The sequence below is a fragment of the Ischnura elegans genome, chromosome 8 (genome assembly GCF_921293095.1).
Source record: "Ischnura elegans chromosome 8, ioIscEleg1.1, whole genome shotgun sequence".
Classification (NCBI taxonomy): Eukaryota; Metazoa; Arthropoda; class Insecta; order Odonata; family Coenagrionidae; genus Ischnura; species Ischnura elegans.
In genome coordinates, this window is record NC_060253.1 from 23,089,350 (window position 1) to 23,096,882 (window position 7,533).

Sequence of the window (7,533 nt, forward strand, 5' to 3'; positions counted from 1 at the left end):
GCTATTGATTTAACTTACAGTCTATGGCTATCTTCCACATAATTATATTGGTCAACTATGTCCTTGGATGTAAAATCCTATATGTTATAGCAATACGATATATTTTAAGAAAAAGTAGATTCGATTAATACCGAACGTGAGACTATACACAAAATATGTTTAATTTGGGCATTGTGAGGAATACCAAGATGTACCCATTTGCCAAATTTCATTGGTCCAACATATAAACTAATAAAGTTTTGCAAATTTGCGTATTTGATAGAATAATCGAATCGATCTTGCGATTACACTGCCATCTGTACTGTATAATCCGCAATGCTATTGGTTTAATTTTCAGTCTGTGTATCTACTATACAATACCTGGCCAACTATGCCCTTGGATGTAAAATCCTATATGTTATAGCGGTTCGATATATTTGAAGAAAAAGCATATTCGATATATATCGCACGTTAGACAACATACAAAGCATATTTCTGTTGGGCAGTGTGAGGATTACCAAGATGTGCACATTCGCCAAATTTCATTGGTCCAACGGGTATACTTTTCAAGTTATACCAATTTGTGTACATGCTATAATAATCGAATCGATTTTTCGATCATACTGACATCTGTACGGTAAAGTCCGCAATCCCATTGGTTTAATTTTCAGTCTATGGGTATCTAATATTTAATACCTGGTCAACTATGCCTGTGGATGTAAAATCCTACATGTATTAGCAATTCGATATACTTTAAGAAAAAGTAGATTCGATATATATCGAATGTGAGACTACGTACAAAACAAATTTTCATTGGGCATTGTGAGGAATACCAATATGTACCCATTCACCAAATTTCATTGATCCAACGGTAAATCTATTGAAGTTATGCCCATTTACGTATTTGCTATAATAATCGAATCGATTTTTCGATCATACTGACATCTGTACTGTAAAATCCGCATGGCTATTGGTTTAAAATCCAGTCAATGGGTATCTACTATTTAATCCCTAGTAAACTATGTCTATGGATGTAAAATCCTACATGTTATAGAAATTCGATACATTTTAAGAAAAAGTAGATTCGATATATATCGAATGTGAGACTACGTGCAAAACAAATTTTCATTGGGCATCGTGAGGAATACCAATATGTACCCAATCACCAAATTTCATTGATCCAACGGTAAATCTATTGAAGTTATGCCCATTTACGTATTTGCTATAATAATCGAATCGATTTTTCGATCATACTGACATCTGTACTGTAAAATCCGCAAGGCTATTGGTTTAAAATCCAGTCAATGGGTATCTACTATTTAATCCCTAGTAAACTATGTCCTTGGATGTAAAATCCTACATGTTATAGCAATTCGATACATTTTAAGAAAAAGTAGATTCGATATATATCGAATTTGAGACTACGTACAAAACAAATTTTCATTGGGCATCGTGAGGAATACCAATATGTACCCAATCACCAATTTTCATTGATCCAACGGTAAATCTATGGAAGTTATGCCCATTTACGTATTTGCTATAATAATCGAATCGATTTTTCGATCATACTGACATCTGTACTGTAAAATCCGCAATGCTATTGGTTTGAAATCCAGTCTATGGGTATCTACTATTTAATCCCTAGTAAACTATGTCCTTGAATGTTAAATCCTACATGTTATAGCAATTCGATATATTTTAAGAAAAAGTAGATTCGATATATATCGAACGTGAGACTGAATACAAAACATACTACCATAGAGTATCGTGAGGAATACCAAGATGTACCTGCTTACCAAGTTTCATTGGTCCAACGTACACACTTATCAAGTTATGCCAATTTGCGTATTTGCTATACTAATCGAATTGTACTATAGACACTTCTGACATCTGTACTGTAAAATCCGCAATCCTATTGATATCCCTTCTAAGGTCACTCCCTTATCCCTGCCTTCTCTAATATCCCCGCTTTCAAAATTAAGCCTATGTTCTTATATTGGTGACGTAATTGGACGGGATGCGTGTATTTCTTACGGGGGCCTAATACAAAAAGATATAAATTCAAATCGATGTATCTTCATTAGGAAACATAATTCATCTAAATAATTTATGTGTGCGCATAATTCATTTTTTTCCTTACATATTGTTAAAATTTTTATTTCCGTAACTATGTAAATAAGCCCAAAAAATGGCTCAATGGAATACAACCTTGTATCGATCATAACTTCGAGTCTAATCAATCGATTCGCCTGATTTAACTTTTGTCGGATGAATGACATTTTCAGTCGTATTTTGTATGTATTCATGTTCAAAACTTGATTAATAAAAAAGTTATTAGCGATTAAAGCGTATCCAAGGAGATTCGTATCGATATAACTCGCACATGAATCGATCGAGCGGAATGGTCATCATTGCAAAAGTTGACCATTTTAATAATATTATTACTCTGAAAATTTCATTCCTCTAGCTTAAACGGTTGCTAAGATATTCAAGATTGCATGCTCCACAAAAAAATGGCGACAATGATTTTTCGCTTGCAGGACATTTTTCGGAATTTAATTATTAATTAACCAAGAGGGATACGGCGAAAGTAAGCTCAAACGTGAGGGTTCGGAGAACCCTCTAACGGTTTTTCTTGGAGATTCCAAATTTTCATATGGCACATGTCTCAACGCCGAAATCCAAGATTGAAAATTCGACCACCTCTACAATGGAAAATCGAAATCGTTTATTCCTCGGAATTGTTTCGACATATGAAAATTTCGAGATAGCCAAAAAATCAACCAAAAAATCTAGTATCTTGCGTTTCAAGGAATTTGTCCTGCGATGATTGCAAGTTGGTCAAAAAAATTCTTTACGTAGTGCCATAAGGAAAGCATGGGGCACTTTCAAAAAATCATAAAAAATACTAAATATTGATTCATCGTATTGACAACCACACCAAAAAATCAACCAAAAAATCTTGTTTATGTCAAGGGAATGTCATGTTCCTCTCATATTTATAAATACATTAAAAAAGTGAAAAAGTTTTAGTCCCTTAAGGCTCCCATGTTAATTCAAGTCGATATATCTCGAAAAGTTATCGACTTTTTAAAGATTTCAGATTTTTCCTCCCGATGAATTTTTTTTTATTTTTACGTCCAATATTCCATATACCCACACCTATCACAGTTTGGGCTACTAATTTGTATCAATCACCCAATCAGTGAATCAAATTGCAGCTATTATAGGGACGTTAACGAGTCGATTGGGTGCTTGAATTCTTCAAGCGGGTAATTAGGAGGGTGGGAACATTGTTATGTCACGTGTTGTCGAGCATTGTGTCCATAAGTATTAAAAATATTCAAAAATTTCCCTGCCGGTTTTTGAAAGGGTAAGGAACTTCATTGTTTACTTTTAAAATTATTTGTTATTTTCAATATGATTTCATTTGACGGATAGTTCATTATTTGAATAGGTTAAGTTTAGCACTGAGACATAATTGGAATAAGGTTTTTAAAATTTCAAGACAGTGATGATTTTGTGGGTATTTTTCAACTCTTTAAGTCCAAAAGCGTTGTGATAAGCGAAATTTGAAAATGAAACGCAGATTCCTCAGATAAATATATAAAGATGTACCACTCGCAAAACATATGTCCATAATGCAGTGTGTAAAATACTAAATTGTAACGATTCCCCAAATTTCTTTGGTACTAAAAAATAGTTATTCTCAAGATATTCCAATTTGAAAAAAATACCTTTGGTATATTTGCTATCATTATCGTATCGAATTATCAAGTATACTGACACGTGTATTGAAAATTCGCAATCCTGTTCCAGTCTTCGATCATCAACCCTAAAATTCCTGGTCAACTATGCACGTGGATAGAAAATCCTGTATGTAATAACGATTCGATACATTTTAAGAAAAAGCATATTCAATATATATAGATCGTGAGACTACACGCAAAGCATATTTCCATTGGGCATTGTGAGGAAGACCAAGATGTACCCATTCACCAAATTTAATTGGTCCAACGGATACACTATTCAACTTGTGCCAATGTTATGTATTTGTTATAATAATCGAATCCATTCTTGATTATAATGGCATTTGTATTGTTGAATCCGCAATGCTATTGATTTAACTTACAGTCTATGGCTATCTTCCACATAATAATATTGGTCAACTATGTCCTTGGATGTAAAATCCTATATGTTATAGCAATACGATATATTTTAAGAAAAAGTAGATTCGATTAATACCGAACGTGAGACTATACCCAAAATATGTTTCATTTGGGCATTGTGAGGAATACCAAGATGTACCCATTTGCCACATTTCATTGGTCCAACGTATAAACTAATCAAGTTTTAAAATTTGCGTATTTGATAGAATAATCGAATCGATCTTGCGATTACACTGTCATCTGTACTGTAAAATCCGCAATGCTATTGGTTTAATTTTCAGTCTACTATACAATACCTGGCCAACTATGCCCTTGGATGTAAAATCCTATATGTTATAGCGGTTCGATATACTTGAAGAAAAAGCATATTCGATATATATCGCACGTTAGACAACATACAAAGCATATTTCTGTTGGGCAGTGTGAGGATTACCAAGATGTGCACATTTGCCAAATTTCATTGGTCCAACGGGTATACTTTTCAAGTTATACCAATTTGTGTATATGCTATAATATTCGAATCGATTTTTCGATCATACTGACGTCTGTACGGTAAAGTCCGCAATCCCATTGGTTTCATTTTCAGTCTAAGGGTATCTACTATTTAATACCTGGTCAACTATGCCTGTGGATGTAAAATCCTACATGTTATAGCAATTCGATATACTTTAAGAAAAAGTAGATTCGATATATATCGAATGTGAGACTACGTACAGAACAAATTTTCATTGGGCGTTGTGAGGAATACCAATATGTACCCATTCACCAAATTTCATTGATCCAACGGTAAATCTATTGAAGTTATGCCCATTTACGTATTTGCTATAATAATCGAATCGATTTTTCGATCATACTTACATCTGTACTGTAAAGTCCGCAATCCTATAGGTTTAAAACCCAGTCTATGGGTATCTACTATTTAATCCTTAGTTAACTATGTCCTTGGATGTAAAATCCTACATGTTATAGCAATTCGATACATTTTAAGAAAAAGTAGATTCGATATATATCGAATGTGAGACTACGTACAAAACAAATTTTCATTGAGCATCGTGAGGAATACCAATATGTACCCAATCACCAAATTTCATTGATCCAACGGTAAATCTATGGAAGTTATGCCTATTTACGTATTTGCTATAATAATCGAATCGATTTTTCGATCATACTGACATCTGTACTGTAAAATCCGCAAGGCTATTGGTTTAAAATCCAGTCAATGGGTATCTACTATTTAATCTCTAGTAAACTATGTCCTTGGATGTAAAATCCTACATGTTATAGCAATTCGATACATTTTAAGAAAAAGTAGATTCGATATATATCGCATGTGAGACTACGTACAAAACAAATTTTCATTGGGCATCGTGAGGAATACCAATATGTACCCAATAACCAATTTTCATTGATCCAACGGTAAATCTATGGAAGTTATGCCCATTTACGTATTTGCTATAATAATCGAATCGATTTTTCGATCATACTGACATCTGTACTGTAAAATCCGCAATGCTATTGGTTTTAAATCCAGTCTATGGGTATCTACTATTTAATCCCTAGTAAACTATGTCCTTGAATGTTAAATCCTACATGTTATAGCAATTCGATATATTTTAAGAAAAAGTAGATTCGATATATATCGAACGTGAGACTGAATACAAAACATACTACTATAGAGTATCGTGAGGAATACCAAGATGTACCTGTTTACCAAGTTTCATTGGTCCAACGTACACACTTATCAAGTTATGCCAATTTGCGTATTTGCTATACTAATCGAATCGTACTTTAGACGCTGCTGACATCTGTACTGTAAAATCCGCAATTCTATTGATATCCCTTCTATGGTCACTCCCTTATCCCTGCCTTCTCTAATAACCCCGCTTTCAAAATTTAGCCTATGTTCTTATATTGGTGACGTAGACAGATGGGATGCGTGTATTTCTTACGGGGGCCTAATACAAAAAGATATAAATTCAAATCGATGTATCTTCAGTAGGAAACATAATTCATCTAAATAATTTATGTGTGCGCATAATTCATTTTTTTCCCTACATATTGTTAAAATTTTTATTTCCGTAACTATGTAAATAACCCCAAAAAATGGCTCAATCGAATACAACCTTGTATCGATCATAACTTCGAGTCTAATCAATCGATTCGCCTGATTTAACTTTTGTCGGATGAATGACATTTTCAGTCGTATTTTGTATGACATTCATGTTCAAAACTTGATTAATAAAAAAGTTATTAGCGATTAAAGCGTATCCAAGGAGATTCGTATCGATATAACTCGCACATGAATCGATCGAGCGGAATGATCATCATTGCAAAAGTTGACCATTTTAATAATATTATTTATCTGAAAATTTCATTCATCTAGCTTAAACGGTTGCTAAGATATTCAAGATTGCATGCTCCACAAAAAAATGGCGACAATGATTTTTCGCTTGCAGGACATTTTTCGGAATTTAATTATTAATTAACCAAGAGGGATACGGCGAAAGTAAGCTCAAACGTGAGGGTTCGGAGAACCCTCTAACGGTTTTTCTTGGAGATTCCAAATTTTCATATGGCACATGTCTCAACGCCGAAATCCAAGATTGAAAATTCGACCACCTCTACAATGGAAAATCGAAATCGTTTATTCCTCGGAATTGTTTCGACATATGAAAAATCCGAGATAGCCAAAAAATCAACCAAAAAATCTAGTATCTTGCGTTTCAAGGAATTTGTCCTGTGATGATTGCAAGTTGGTCAAAAAATTTCTTTACGTAGTGCCATAAGAAAAGCATGGGGCACTTTCAAAAAATCATAAAAAATACTAAATATTAATTCATCGCATTGACAACCACACCAAAAAATCAACCAAAAAATCTAGTTTACTTCAAGGGAATCTCATGTTCCTCACATATTTAAAAATACATAATAAAAGCGAAAAAGTTTTAGTCCCATAAGGCTCCCATGTTAATTCAATTCGATATATCTCGAAAACTAATCGACTTTTTTGAGTTTTCAGATTTTTTCTCCCGATGAATTTTTTTTTACTTTTACGTCCAATATTCCATATACCCACACATATCACAGTTTGGGCTGCTAATTTGTGTCAATCACACAATCAATCAATTACTTTCCAGCTTTAATAGGGACGTTAACGAGTCGATTGGGTGCTTGAATTCTTCAATATGTAATATCTGAGTAAGCGCAAAAATAATGAAAGTGGAGCAGTTAAAACAAACTTTAAATACATAAATAAATCTTGGTATGAGTCTGATCCACGGTCGTTGGAGGGGCATACGTTAATTGTACGTTGATTTTGTCGACGGCACCTCATTAATTCATGTAATTAGCACAATTTTCATGTTTTAAAGTGTCCGCTATGCTT